General features: G+C 45.8%; 1 protein-coding gene across 1 annotated transcript in view; it reads right to left on the minus strand.

The window, feature by feature from the left end:
- The window catches only part of Kank1 (KN motif and ankyrin repeat domains 1), a 186,884-nt gene that overhangs the window by 108,110 nt on the left and 62,756 nt on the right, over positions 1 to 16,018 (minus strand). The window contains exon 2 of the mRNA XM_055613874.1: positions 9,355 to 9,480. The gene's annotated coding sequence lies outside the window, so the exon portion shown is untranslated. The remainder of the gene's footprint in view (positions 1 to 9,354; positions 9,481 to 16,018) is intronic.

Below are 16,018 nucleotides of genomic sequence, written 5' to 3' on the forward strand. Positions count from 1 at the left end.
GCACATAAGAGGCTCGGGCTTTTCTTCCGCTTCCAGGGGCTTTTCTTCTGCTTCCAGGGGCTTTTCTTCTGCTTCCGGTCTCTGATCCCTCACAGTTAACAGCAGTGCCGTGTTGGATCCAAGGTTCTCCACATCTGTGGTCCCTGAGAGCCACTGTGAGGAGTGGGTGAGGGGGGCTGGGAAGAATTTCTTCTTTTCAGTTAAAAAGAGACAGCAGTTACTTGCTATGGTCACTGTATAGCTTGGGTCTGATTTACTGCACCTTTACAGTAAGGCACCAAAGAAGGATGTTCTAATTCACTGCTTGAATAGATGTGAAGAATGAGAGAGGGCAGAATCTCTGAGAAATGAATTAGACTCTCGAGTTATTATATTAGATACAATTGTAAATAGATTAACAAGCATGAAAAATTACTAATGCTTATTTTCAAGCATTCTAAAAACTATAGCAACCTCACCCAAAATTGAATGTCTTAGGATGTTTGCAGTGATAGATCTATGTTCAGAAAGGGACAAGCAAAACCCTGGGCTTTTTCCCTCATTTCATCTTTTCTTAAAATACCCCACAAAATATAAACAATCTCAGCTAATTAACCGTTTAACAGTGCCTTGGGCTCACTTTAATCCTGGGCACACTGCCTCACACTTTGAAATGAAAATTCCACGTTAAGGTGGAGGATTTAGAGACTTACCAAGTCAAAAAGAAATCATAAGTCTTGCATTTTTAATCATCCGTCCTCCTGGTCGATGATTTACCCCATAATTCCCAGCAGAAAAATGAAGAAAGTTTTGAGGAACGAGTTATTCTCAATGTAAATCTCCCACCAGCCTCTGTCAATCATGTTAAGCCCTTTCCTCCTCGTTAGCCCTTTCCCACTTCCTGCCTGAAAACTACACTACTATTTAATTGCTTGGCGACTTCCCATTTTATTAAGAGGCAGAAAAACCTAAAGAGCTAAAACTCAGAGATGAGGCCCTGGCCATAAATTGTCCCCTTAAGCAATGAAACTTGCCTCTCACAGTGTGATATGGTGGGCGTTGTGGAAAAACCCCTACAAGTGCAATTCTGCCTGAGCCCACAGCCCCCATCACTTACAGCCAGCCCTACAGTTTTCAGGGCTGAGCACCATCCATCAGAGCCAGGCCCGCCGACTGCATGCTCTTTAGAGCCAGGTTGAAGGGCACAGCTGCGAGTCAACTTTGTCCACCACCCTCACCCACTCTGAATTTATCTTCTGTTCTCATGGGGTGATAAAAGCAAAAGAAAGGGGTGGGACATAGTCATGTAGCAAGCATAAGACACTGGGTCCCATCTCCCAACACCGAATGGAGGCGGGCACAAGAGATCTGTAAGAAGCACAGCTATAAAAAGTTGTACAACGTGACTGCACCCCATCTTGCCATCTTGTTTCCTAGGGAAATCAAACTGTTTTGTCATGATCCAGTGAAAAACTGTAGCTAGGTTTTCAGCCTTGTGAACTCAAAATAATTCACTTCTCTCCCATTCATACAGTGCTCAAGTCTCCATTTCTCCCTCCGTAGCAAGACAGAAATCATTATCAGATTATGCCACATCCTGGAATGTGCCCAGCGTGTCTGGCCTCTGAAGGCTGCTTCCAGTGAGTCTCAGAGACCAAGTGGGGTCTGGTGTTTCAAAGCCTGGGAAAGCATCCGTTAGTGACTTCTCTAGGAGGCTGCCAGCCAAGAAACAAAGGCAGCAAGTGTTATTAAAGCCACCCACTGATGTGGACTAGAAAGTGGATTTTTGATGCTGCTCAGAAAGCCATGCAAGTGGATAGAAGAGAGAGGGAGAAAGAAAGAGAGGAAGAGAGGGAGAGGGAGGGAGGGAGGGAGTATAGAGAGAGAAAGGAGAGAGAGAGGTCTGGTAAGGCTCAGAAGAAATTCAGCAAGGTCACTGTACAGGAAGACAGGAGGTAGAATTTTCATTTTAAAATATATTTTTAGATTTTTAAAATTATTTTGTGTGTATGGGTGGTGTGCCATGTGTATATGCACCACAAAAGAGGGAATCCAATTCCCTAGGACTAGAGCTACAGACAGTTGTAAGCCACCATGTGGGTGCTAGGAAATGAACTTGGGTCCTTTGCAGAAACAACCACCAAGGCAACTCTCCATCCCTCTATTTGGTTTCTGCTGATGTTTTATTGAGTATGTGAACACACATTACTTCTGCCATTAATTTTAAAAGTTAAAATATCGAAGAGAATAATGACCAACATTTTCTACATTACCAAGTCCTAATACTTAGCACACAGAGGCAATTTTTGTCCTACACCCAGACGCAAGATTGGCTTAGGAAAAGGCCTTGAGCTACCAGAATGCTGAAGTTTCCCAGTTCCAATGATTTCTAAGCAAGTAGACAGAATTTCCAGATACACTTAGAAGCATTGGCTGTTGAGTCCCTGGTACCAGCCCCTGAGATGGCACCACTACTTTTTCTCCTTAGAAGCAGGGCCCTGAGAGATGACCCCAGGATCATCTTTCCTGGCACTCAGCCAGCACACTCACCAGAAATTTGGCTCAAATCTAGGAACAGCTTCTGCATTTACTTTTCGAGCAGAGGACTACCCACAGAGAGAAAAGCAAACAGGAGAAACAAGAGTACTGTGAGTCTCTAGGGACATATAGTTTGGCCTGGAGGCCGCTAAGAGAATAGCCCTTGGCTACTCATTTAGGGGGAAAATGCCTCTCTCAAATAGTATTTCAAGCTACAGTTCAGGTGGATGTATTTAAAACGTCAAAGTCATAAAACAACAGTAAGAAAATGTAAGTGAATGTCCATGTAGTCTGGTGGTTGAGGTATTGTTCCAGCTCGTGTCTTCTAAACACAGTGAAGAATTAGACACCCTCTTCTAGACACAGCCCTTTCCTGACAAGGGTTACAGGGGAAAGTAAATTAAAAAAATAATGTGTACTGGTGAGTGCACAAAAGGGAGACAGACAAGACTGTGAAGTAAGAGAATTCTGCAGGGAAAGATCGGTGGTTAGACAGGAGGACACTCTCAGGGCAAATCTAAGCTGGAGCCTGCAAGATGAGGAAGATGATAACAGCAGTGCTGGGAACACTTCTGTACTAGCGGAAGAGTTCCAAGAGCTTTGTATGAACTGACCTACTTAAGCCTAACAACCCTTAGGTATGCGCTGTTACGAAGATGGGTCCAAAGTCACAAGCCAGGAAGTCTATAAAGTAACTTCCTGTTGAGAGCTAATGAACAAGAGTGATCCTCAAACACCAGGGTCTAGAGTCTTCATTCTAGAACTGCCTCTCCGCTACAAGGTGTGTGTGTGTGTGTGTGTGTGTGTGTGAGAGAGAGAGAGAGAGAGAGAGAAGAGACATAAATACTCCAGGCAAATGAACAGCACCCATAGAGTCCCAGAGGCAGAAAAAGGTTGGCATGTTCCCTGCCAACCAAGCACGGGAACACAGTGTTTGAGGGTAACAAGGGGTGGAGATGGAGAGCAGGCAGATCTCACCCCACCTTGCAGGCCATGTTAGACTGTCAGGATGGGTTCGGGCAGGGGTGTGCCGAGTGGGACCACACCTGAAAGAATTACAAGACAGCAGCGCAAAGACTACAGCGTTCCTGCCTCCCAGCGCATCTTCGCAGAAACAATACAGGAAAATAAACACTCAGCTGTCTGAAATGTTTACATACAGTCAAAAGCAGCAAGCATGATTCAAGACCCCCACCCCTTCAAAAAAAAAAATGACTAATACTTCTATGGTAAGATACTTTAGAAGAAAAACATTCTGGTAAAGTAGAAACAAAAACAACCGTTTCTCTAGAGAAATGGGCAAAGTGCATGAATAGAAAAATCCACACAAGAGAAAAAAGATCTACAAACGAATGCATCAGATACAGTTTATATGTTTATAAAGCTCCAGGAACTTGGTTTTGTTACTGCTTTAGTTGTAGGCATTTCTTGGGAGGAGAAGCATGTGTTATGCCACATGCGTGGAGATCAGAACTTGTAGGAGACGGCTCTCTCCTTCCACATGTGGGTCCTGGGAAAGGACCACAGGTCACCAGGCCTGGCAGCAGATACCACCTGCTGAGCTGCATCAGTCACCCATTTTTAAAAACATTTCTTTTGTGTGGGGGTGAGGGGTGTGAGCAGGCACCATGCTGTACCTATCAGAGGACAGCTTGTGGGAGTCACTCAGGTCTCTCCTTCCACCACGTGGGTCTCAGGAACAGAAGTCAGGCCACGAGGCTTGGCGGTGATACCTTTACACACTAAACCATCTCTCCTGCCCCCTTATTCTGTTTTAAATTTGTTTTCCTCCCTCGATAAGACAGATACAGGAAGAGAGACTTCCTACATAGTGTCAGAAGGACTGTAAGCTGGTTTAGCCTTCCAGGCAACATAGACTTTGACTTTATAGTGTGGAAAAGCTCAGACTGGCCTCAAACATATAGTTAGAAGGATGAATATTAAACTCAGTTCAAAGAGACTTGTTAAGTACAGTACATTTCTAAACTCAACTCCTCAATCACCTTCGACAGCTGCAAAGTAGTGACTTGTTGGTGTGGAAGGTTTACCCTTTGTCGACTGATAAAAGCAGGGGAAGGTTTGCATTTAAACTCTGATTTAGCACATACATAATAACACCGGGAGTCCAGCGATCTGACACAGGTATGACCACACCGTTTTCTTTTGTGGTTCTGGAGATGGAACCCAGGACTTCCAGCATGCTCGGCAAGCACTCTGCTACTGGACGCCCTTTCCAGCACTGATGGTACATTTATACTTGGTTACTTTTCTTTGTTTTACTTTTTCTCCATTCGCTACACATTATTCTTAATAATAAACAAAGCTGTTTTTCCGAAATGACTACAATTTTGAGGCCAGCCTGGGCTACAGTGAGACTCTCTTGCAAACAAACAAATGAGCAAAAACAAAAAAGCCAAATCTTTAAGGGGGAAAAAAAAAATCAACCACCATGAAATGTTACACAATTACAGCAGTTCTCAAACTGCAGGTCAGGACTCTGCTGGGGTCCCATGTTACAATTTGTAACAGAAAATCAATTAGGAAGCAGCAATGGAATAATTTTATGGTTGGGGTCACCACGACTTGGGGAACTCTTTGAAAGGGTCACAGCATTAGTAACACTGAGAACCACTGGTTTATTAAAACCGCCTTGGAGCGAAGGCTCGATGTAGCCTGGGGATGAACTACGGCAATGAAAGGAAGGATTCTGGAGCCATCACTTAGGCCAGCATCATTTCAAGGTTCCGGAAAACACTTGTGGAGGCCAGCCCTGAGTGAGCAAAGGCTTTTCAAAGCCAACCCTGGACGGCTCTCCCCGCTTCTCCATCAGTCAAGGCACTGTGTGTCCACCTGAGCAGCTACCAAAGCTGTCACTGACCCCCCCGCAAACCAAGAGCACAGCCTGACAGCCACTTTGACCCCAGACACAGTGTCACAGTGGGTGGCGCAAGCAACTGGGGAGCTCCACTTTCCTGACACAGCAACTATGCCTGTTCCAGGCTGAGCAGAAGCATCCGCATCCTTCCCAGTGGCTTCAGCTGCTGGCAAATCTGATGCCTCAGCCCCCTCAAGTGGAGCTGTGGGTACACGCCAGTCCAGCCTCCTGCAGAGCAGAGCCCTCTGACTGACTGATCAACCCCCTTCCTCTGATCTAAAACTCACACCCTACCATCTTTTGATCTTCACTAATAATTACTTTTGCCTTTTGTGAGGGGCCTTGGCATCAAACGCAAGTTCCAAAATCCCAGCTAAGGGAAGTTAAGGCAGGCGGATCCCAATCTGAGGTCTGCCTGGGGCTATGACGGGAGTTTTAAGTACCCATTTCTCATAAATGCTCCTTCTTGACCTCAGTGCTCCCAAGTCTGTGTGCTCCTGGCTTTGAGAAAACACACTTTCTGTCTCAGTGATGCATTTGGTGCTGGGGGTGGGGTTTGGGGAGGGACTCACCTCGACTGGTAAAGCCTGGGGACTGGACGTTATGTCCCCATTGCTCATGTAAAAAGCTACACATGGTGGCACAGGCTTTTGATTCCAGCGCTGAGCAGGCAAAGATGTGTGATCTAGCTAACTTAGCCTAATCTGAAAGTCCCAAACCAGTGAAAGATCATGTCTCAAAAACAGGGTAGATGGATCCTAAAGAATGACAGCTGGCCTTTACATGCAAGAGTACACACACACACACTTATTTTTAAAAGAATGAATTTTTAGATTTCCCAAAATACAACGAGTGATTGGGCTGCCATATACCAGTCCTCCAAGCTGCATAAATATATAAATTATGAATCAATTTTTCAGGTAGGGTATGGGGATTAAGATGGTCTGAATAAGAATGGCTCCCATAGGCTCATATAGGTTGTGGCCTTATAGGAGTGGGTGTGGCCTTGTTGGAGGAAGTATGTCACTGGGAGTGGGCTTTGAGGCTTCAAAAACCCATACCAGGCCCAGTCTCCTATGGATGTCGATACACTTCTCAGCTATGGCTCCAGCACCCGCCTGCATGCCGCCAGGATCCCCACTATGGTGACAGCGGCCTGAACCTCTGAAACTGTATGCAAGGCCCCCAATCATACAAGTTGCCTTGGTCATGGCGTTTCTTCACAATGGAGCGGCGACAAAGACACGGCTACAGCTTGGTAGGGTAGAGTACTTTTGTCACATGCCACCTAAACTGGTTGTGATGACACACAGCAGTAGTCCTGGCACTCAGGAGATGAAGCTACGAGGATCAGAAGTTCAAAGTCAGTTGGAAGGATGGCTCAGAAGGCAAAGGCCCTTCCTGAACCAGCCTGGCAACCCAATGCAATCCATGGAACCCATGTTAACATGGAAGGGGAGGGGTCAGCTCTACAAAGCTATTCTAACCCTCCGACACACACACATGTGTTAAGACATACTCAGCCCTACACACCCGTAATGGACAGCACGGGTAGTCACCCATGCATGCATGTACTCACTCACACATGCGCGCTACAGAACCCTCATCCTATCAACACTAGTCACACTAATAATAATGTTTTAAAAAGAAGCTCAGGGTCATCCCAGTCTATTTAGGAAGCTTGAAGCCTGGGATATAAGAGATTCTGACTCAAACAGCAGAGGAGGAAATGCTCTCCCTTTAATCTTCCTTCAGCTCTTTGGGCACTGAGGCCCTAGCCTCAATTTCCCCATTATGTGTGTGTGCGCTTCACACGGTTCCCCTGTCATACAGGCACAAACTTCCCCCTCCCAACCCTGCTGCCCTCTCCCGGGAACATCAGCTTCCCTCTTCCTTTCCCAGGACATCTCCAGCCCTGGCTCTCTCCACCCTCCACGCTGTGGCTTGACTTTATGCGTGGAACATTAAGAATGAAGATTAGGAACACAATGACAGAAGTCTAGGGCGCACCTAGGGTACACTCCAGCTCTGTCACTAACCATTCCATGACCTGCAGCGAGCAAAAACACTTAATCCTCCAAGTCAATCTCCTCCCCTGTAAACCTAGGTTAATAACAGTTGCTCCACCTCCCTCACAGGCACACAGCGACGATCAAACGAATATGCTTGTCGTGTGTGTGTGTGTGTGTGTGTGTGTGTGTGTGTGTGTGTGTGTGTCCAACAGCCTGGCTATCCCTGTTTCTACTCTGCCATACTTGAACTCTCTTCATCAGCTGAGGCAGGGACAGTTCTGTGTGAGGTTCAGCTCATCACAGCCAAGGCTAACAGTATGAAGACATCAGTGGTTTAGTTTCTACTGTGAATTTCTAATTTGGTAACTTAATTCAAAACAAGCATAGCCTTTTCTTTTCTCTTAATTACGTGAGCATATACTTCTAGAAGACAGCTATACTAGACAACAATTACTGAGCACGTACCGAGTCAGGCACCATCCTAAAGTGTTTTTACATGGGAGGTCTTACTGTTATGTATTTACATTGTGCCTAAGGGGAAAACGAGGCAGGCTAGCCTCCCTGTGATCTGAACCCAGGCTTCTTACTCTAGGGCCTGCACCTGATACACTGTACTGTGACTCCATTAGTGATGACAGAGAGAGGGGGTGAGGGGGTGAGGGCCTCAAGAATGCTGGGGGAAGACGCTATATGCTCAAGAACCTCGGCATCTCTACAGTCAACACTGTTCCTTCAGGTGTTGCTGGCCATCACTGGTCACTCTTCCATCCTGAAGCCAAGGAGCCTCACTGGCACAGCTTTCTGAAAACCAGCCAGAAGAGTGTCCCACCAACCCCAGAAAGGCCATGGTAGCAATTCATCCTACAGAAATGATCACACATGGACAAGAAATACTCCAGTAGCGAGGCTTCTAAAATTATAGAAAGAGAAGTGACGTGTATATCCTAGAAAAAGATAGGGTAGAGGGACCAAGTGTTACGAAGTCGGATAAAGTGGTCTGGAAAAAGGAATTAATGAGCATGTGGCTGACATGTGTGGGGCGGCTTATTGGTTGGGCCTGTTATCTCACCAGCCCGAGTTCACAAGGTTTACAAGCATGGACTAGCCACTTAATTTCACTTAAGTGAGCGTCAGTTTTCTCAGATGCAAATGGTGACAAAAGTACTGATCTCATCAGTAATAAACTGGCAGGCCGGAGAGATGGTTCTGCAGGTAAAAGCACATGGCATGCCAACCCCATCACCTGAGTTCAGTACCCACAATCCACAATGGACCCAGCCCTGAAAGCTGTCCTCTGACCTTTGCATGCACATACACGCACAAACAATAATAAAGGAAAAAAGAAATACTCTTTAAAGGAGCCAATAAATTAACCCCTACCAAGGGGATGGTGTGAAGCCTGGCACAGGGCAGGAATGTGGTAAATGTCAATCATTTCTAAACCAATCTAGTAAATGAACCACACATACTACATAAACTGGGAAAATAACTCAGTGAAATGTTAACATCTCTGAAAGAGGGACAATATTTTTCTTTTAAATCCCCTGTATTTTTGCTTTTGTCATTTGAATTGAGCCAGCAATATACTATTTAAGCATTTTCATTTATTTCAAGTAGCCTTAATAATACTCCTCCTGGTCTAATAAATTCTTTCCAGTATAATCCAGTCTATGCATACTGTGTTTATGGAAATGGAGTATTTTATTGATTTAATCTGAGGAGTAATACATTTCGCCTCCATTCTTTAGCGTCAAACAGCCTGCTCATATTTTATCCTATAAAAATATTTTCTGCCCTCGTATACGTTTTCAGATTAAGAGCATTCTGAATAGAATATTAGAACATAAAAACCTGTGGAAGGGAATGGATTAATGTCTGTAAAAAGTAAAGCTATAGGAGACAAACATGACAACTTTGTGACGGCTATCAGATAAAAAAATATAACCTTACCTTAATCACGTAAGGGCAGAGGTTACGGCAATAAACATTTCAACTCCACAGACAACTTCCTAGTGTGGTCAGGAGATGGACTCAATTCAGCAGCTCAGCAGTCCGTCCGGTATGGCCACAATCATTCTGAAAGGGAAAAGATCTCACTGAGGGAAGTGTAACCAAAGTAATCTCCTTTCTCCGTTCAAACCAGCAGCCAGGAGTCAATGATTAGGGTCAGCTATGCATTTCAGAAATCAAACCTCGACCTCTTTCCTGCTAGGGTGGGAACAGAATGAAGAACTGAGAAACTGCAAAAAACCAGTCTCTCTGTTCTAGGTAAAAGCTGGCCCGCCACTCTTACGGTGATTTGCCCTCACCCCTTCAAGGAAAACGGCTCCGTCCTTCACCGCCTTTCATCCTCAGTTTAGCATTCATTCTCCTGTCTGTGTATTTGCTAAGATCTGCATAGGTCAGCCATGCGCTCCACCACTCTTCACATTGTTTCCTGTCATTTTACACTCGGATCACTCCACCATCAACACCCTACACGGCAGTTCCCCCGGGATAAAAATCTTGAGACTGTCACCCACCCGAGCTCTCCACCAGACCTGATTCCACCATCATCTTTCCTTGAGCTGCTTCCTTTTCCACTGCCTGTTACTGAATCCATCAGCATACTGATTGTGTCTGTGACTTCTTAACAGCCTGTAGCCTGGACTCTTCCTGTAGACTGCCATCTGCCAGCTCTCTTGCATAGAACTGCTTTCTCCCTATTACCTGTACAACCTTGAACAGCTCACCCTCGACCCAGAGCTCTTGGTTTACACAATAAAGAACAGATGCCAGTGGGCAATGGCGGCACGACTTTAATCCCAGCACTTGGGAGGCAGGGGCAGGCAGATCTCTGTGAGTTTGAGGCCAGCCTGGTCTACACAGCAAGCTCCCAGGACAGGCAGGGCTACACAGAGAAACCGAGTCTCAAAGACAAAACAAACACAAAACTCCACAACAACAACAACAACAAAAAGAACCGATACGGATGCCAGCTTTCACAACTCATGGCTCAGTGAAATCAGAGGTCCCTGGGTATGAATCGTGGCCCCAACACTCTGCAGAATGGAAAACCAGGTTATGTCGGCTCCGCCAAAACCCCCAGCTTCACTATGGCGAAGAGGAGAATGCACATCCTGGAGGCTGCTGTTAAATAGGAAGAGCATAGTTCTGCATGTCACAGAACCTACCACAGGTAAAGCGGCACCAGCCGGTCCCATCCCACCTAACAGACTACCACCAACCCTCAGGCTCTCTGGCCTTAAAACATCTAAACCCCAAGTCCTCTTTCACTCATATCCTTAGTGTTAAAGAGTTTGTCTTCTGCCAAATAGAAACTCCTCTGCTGGCTTTCAGTTCTCCCATGATCCACCATCACACTGACTATGTGCCACCGGTTTCCAGTTCCTCCTGTTACAGGGAGACTAGTCCGACTAACCAAAACCATGCATTCTTACACCCTCCCTGTGTAATTATCACGTCCCTTTTTGAGACACAGGCTCGGGTCCCCGGCTCCAGCAATGCTACCACCCACATACCTTAACAGTCCCACACCCACCAACATTACTGTCCAGTGTGACACTATGTATCAAGTTTCACTGTGCAGCTGGAAAGAGATTAAGTTTTAAGTTCAGATTAAGTTTTTCACTTCAGTGTAGACGGTATTAGGGTTTTTTTAGAAGTCAATTCTCCAGCAGGGCTGGCACTTTTTTTTTTTTTTTTTTAATGAAATACTGACTTTATTTACAAGCCCAGGCCCAGGCCCACAGTTCAGTGCCAAGACAGGCTAGCTTGGGTTCTGGTGGAGATGTCATCCAGAGCCTAGCTCACCCCATACCCTTTTTTTTTGTCATTGTTGTTTCTTTTCTAATAAAGGTGGGAAAATTCAATTCTCTTCTGAATCAGCTCAGATTCAGGGGCTCTTTGAGGTCAAAAGGCCTTTACTAAAAGGATTTTGAAGGTTTTCACCACAAAGGAATAATAAATGCTCGAGGAGATCTATGGACCTGGATTTGAATCATTCATAATGTGTATTTTGAAATAGATTGTTACCCAGCTGTGGACAGCTGTTGTATGCCAGGTTCAATCACCAGCGGGTACCAGCCACAGCCAGTACCAACCACCTGCTGGGTCACATAGGTCCTGGGATACACGCTGTGAATATGGTTCAGCACATTTGTAGAAGACACTCACAGGCGGTGGTGTCAAAAGGCTGAGTACCACTCATAGTCTAGTCGGTTTAAGGATCTGATCTTGGAGCCGGAAGATGAGTTTTAAGTGTGTCCAATAATCTCATGCCAAAGTGAGCACATTCTAATTTCAAATGGCAACTCATAACCAAGCACCAACAATAACCTCCCCAAGGAAAAGATGATGGGTTACTATGATTTTTAGCCCAAAGATGATGGAGAAAGAACAAAAGGAAGGTCTTGGGGGAGGAATGAGTAGAAGATATGGTGAAGTGTCAAGGGATTCAGGAAGAGTATGTGATGGAGGAGAAATGGAGCCACTACAAAGGTGAGAGAACCATGCCAACAGCGGAGGCATGCAAACGTAGAGAGATGAAGAGATGAGCACGACGATCAATGGAAACTCATGGAAGCCTTGGCCTTGGGAAATGGGAAGCAGCGAGTGGCTCCAGGTGCAGTTTTCAATATGGCTGACAGAAGCTGCCTGTGGCAGAGGGTTAAGGAGAACGCAGGAGGACAAATGGAAACAGTAGTCTTGTCCGTCATGAACTCTACAGTTAAGTGCTAGTCACCTTCAAAGACTGCCTCCCCTAACAGTCTGATCTAAACAGCCACATTATTTAGTTCCATCCCTGCTTCTGTGAGAGAAATCCCGACAGAGAGGAAGGTCTTGTTTGGACGGACCTGCTTCAGAGGGTGGAGCAGCGAGGTCCATATCAAGGTGGGCCAGGAAACCGAGAACACTGGCAGGATGTGGTGATGATCTTCTTCTTCCGGCCAGATCCCAGACCCCGGAGTTTCCACCAGGTTCCCCAAACATCACCACAGGCTAGACACTCTTCCGTTCCAAGCTGCCACGGTACCTACACTTGTCCTTCTCCACGGCTCCCTTAGTTCTCCACTCGGAGTCTGACCATGGACAAGAATGGCTTGCAAACCCTGCTCGGGCAACGCCGCCCTGCTTGCCTGGTTTTGTCACCCCCAAAAATCCTACAGAACCATTCGGCACTTTATGCCGTCAACCCTTTGGAGCTGGCATTCAGTCTACTGCATCAGGAACACGATGGTTACACAGACAAAAGACGACAGATATGACAAACCAACAGCACAATGTTGGGTAATTTGTATAGCTAATGCTCAATTAGTTTAAAAGTAACACGTTCACTTTCAAAATAGTGTTTGTTCTCCACTACAGGCTCAGAAAATTCGAGAGTTAAAAATGTTTTAAGTGTTGTCAGCATCTTGTTAAATCTCCTCCCACTTTGCTAAACACGCGGGGCCAATTTATAAACGTAATACACAAACAGGAATTATCTAGTATTATTTGTAACTGGCTTTTCCCATTTATTTTTAATGGAAACATCGTGTCATTTCTACATCTTTATTTTAATGACTTCATGAGATTTTATTTTTTAAGTCCCTTTGACTCCGCGAGATAATCTCTAGGCTTTGTAAAGCGATGCTGAGTTGGATACCTTTTCACAGACCATTAGTTATTTTTCCGGAAAAGTGGCAGGGCAAGGATATGAAACATGAAGCTGATAGTGTGAAAAGCCGCCCGGAAGAATGTCAGATCCCATGGCAGTGGCAATACCCTCTAATACTGGGGTATTTTTGGTTTGTTTGTTTGTTTTTTTTAATATTCTACAGACACTTCGAAATCAGTGTGCACTGAGGTTGAATGCATTTTACCTTCTCATACTGTTTGGTCATGCCCTTTGCTGTTTTTCTACCTGCGTGTCTCCCCTATGCATTTACTATCCCACCAGATCAGTGACTTTATCCACTTGGTATCCCTGATCGGGAACTTTTCTTTGCAAGAAGCAAAATCTACTGAAACCTCTGAGGCTCAGAAAAGATCTGTGGTGTGGGTCTCACGAGTCTTCCATATGGAAAGACGCCAGCAGGTGACCTTTTGTCTTGCTGGTTGGTAGTTTCCCTAGCTTATGTTTTTCCAAACAAGGACCATCTCTACTTTACTGGCTTATTTTGAAGATCACAGAAAATCAAGGTAAGCTCACGAGTCAAAGTAATCTTCATAAAAACAAATGAACAAACAAGATCACCCCTACTTACTAAGCAACAGTTGCCTTATAATGCTAACCCTCTAGGGGACTGATCGGTGGGCCAGCACACAATAGAGTGACAGACCTTTATGTTTAGATGCGAGCACGTGGGATTGGGACGATGGCTTACCAAGTGCTTGCTGTACAAACATGAAGACCTGGGCTCAGCTTCCCAGCACCTATGTAAAAGCAGGGTGTGACAGCGCACACGCAAGAGCAGCAAGCCATTGGTAGCAGCGTGCACTGGAGAAGGCGCACACACAGAGCCATCTACTGATCCTTAGGAGTCTTCTCCGCCATGTTTTCGCTTTCTCGGCTCTAATCCTGGAGGCTAAAGCCCACCCTTTTCACCAGCTTCAAACAGCTCCTAGCTCCATCCATTCTGATGAGCGTCCCTAGCAAACTCAGTCTGTAGTAAACTCACTTCTCTCCCTTTTAGGTTTCTTTATTCTTAAGGGTCGTTGTGATTTAAAATAATAATAATAATAATAATTTTTTTTGGCTGGGAACCAAGGCCACTCTATCAGCCACTCAACAGCAAACGGTTCCTTTTTTCCAAAGGTCCTTGAGCAGCTTATCCGTTAGTGAGGTCTAGTAGCAGTGCACACCTGAAACCCTTTTGTCAAAGGTGAAGCCGAGCTCTGTAAATATTTTATGTACAGCCCGTGCTGCCACCCTAGATACCAATGGCTTCACTGAACTCTCTGGCAGACACTGTTTCCATCAATGCCGGGCACAGGCTTTGTCATCCTACAGGCACCTTCCGCCCACTTAGTCCTAATTATCTACCCTAAATGTCTAGTTTATTTTCTACTGTGCTGGCTGTGCTGTGGGCAAGGAAGGATCTGAAATTAGGACAAAAGGAGGCAGCTGATAATGAAACCTGACTGCACTCACAGTTCTCTTTGCAGAGGCCTGAGGGCAAAAGTACATGTCTATGTGACCCTGGAAGATAGGTTTTTATCTCAAGAGGCTCATTGCAAGGGAGGGAAAACGTACTTTGGTTAATTTGTTGGAGATTTAAAGACAAAGCTAGAAATGTCAAGGCTAACACGTGTTCGAGAGAAAACTTTCCAAATTGGCTTTGGAAAGGCAATCAACTGTCCTGAATTCCCCTGCCACCTGATAGCGGGTACAGGCCCATGCATCTCAGAAGCCGTGAGTAAGTGCAGCTGGCATTCTTTCTGTGTGGCGGTAGCCGCAGAAGCTACAGAGAACTATGGCGGAGTGCTGGGGAGAAGCAGAGCGGATAGATTGCCCAGCACATAGGTAGCTCATCACTGACCTGGGGGCAGGAGGCCTGCCAGCGTTTTTCTCTTTTAATTTCCACTTACATATGGCTCTGGCTCCCCAGTTTCAGAGGGTCTACAACAGTAGGGCCTCGTCTGCCCTCTGGCTATAGCCACAGAAGAGTGGGAAGCCCCAAGAGAGAGCCCAGATGCTGAAGATATACTTGAGTGGCCAACATGACCTCAAAGTGGCCCAAAAGTGACAGAGAGCAGGGTTAATACAGGACCCAAAGGTCTTAGTGACATCGTGAAATCAGGTCTGGAAGCTTGACACAATCCCAGGAGGATGTGGGAAGAGTCTCAGCAATAGCCAAGGTGAACCTTGTCACCTAGAGAGAGATGCTCCCGGTGAACATTAAGTCACCTTAATGTTATAGTCTTAATGCAATAGTCCCTGTGCCTCTGGCCTGTGGACTAAGATTCACCCCCAACTCAAAACAACTCTCAAGTAAACAAACCAGTCAAGAGGGAAGGGGTTCAATGCACAGAGTCCGTATATTCTTAGTTCTGTGTCATTGGCTTTGGACATTCTCAATAAAGGAGGCTTTTAAAGAAGACATCCGTGAGAAGGCTTAGACCATGAAGCCTTTCACTTGTCATCACCACTGCTTAAAACGTCTGCACTAACAGAGACAGGCATGGCTGAAAGTGTCAGGTGCCGACAGCCCTGGGAGCGGCCTCGGGAACAGAGGAACTAGAAAGTGAAGCACACTCCTCTGCTTTAACACCAGCCTAGAGCCCAGGAAGCGCATTCCCCTAGAGTGGGGCCAATGAATAAGTCCACAGTACACACTAATGGCATGTGCAGGGACAATGCCTCTGTCCTTCTATGCAATCTGTGGCCTCTTTGGGGTTTTCTGATGAAGCCATAGATAGTGTCAAAGAAAGGTCAGCTTCCCACCTCCTAACATACTCCCTGCGTCCTGGTTTCATTTCTGTTGCTGTGCCAAACAGCCTGACAGAAAGCAGCATAGGGAGCAAAAGGGCTTATACAGAGCTGGTCTGCAGAAAGCTGGGGACAGAGCTGAGAAAAGTGGGGACAATAGGTTTGCTTTGAGGCTCCTAGGCTTGTAGGAGTATTTTAGGA

This window comes from Psammomys obesus, unplaced genomic scaffold (genome assembly GCF_907164565.1).
Source record: "Psammomys obesus unplaced genomic scaffold, mPsaObe1.curated_primary_1811, whole genome shotgun sequence".
Classification (NCBI taxonomy): domain Eukaryota; kingdom Metazoa; phylum Chordata; class Mammalia; order Rodentia; family Muridae; genus Psammomys; species Psammomys obesus.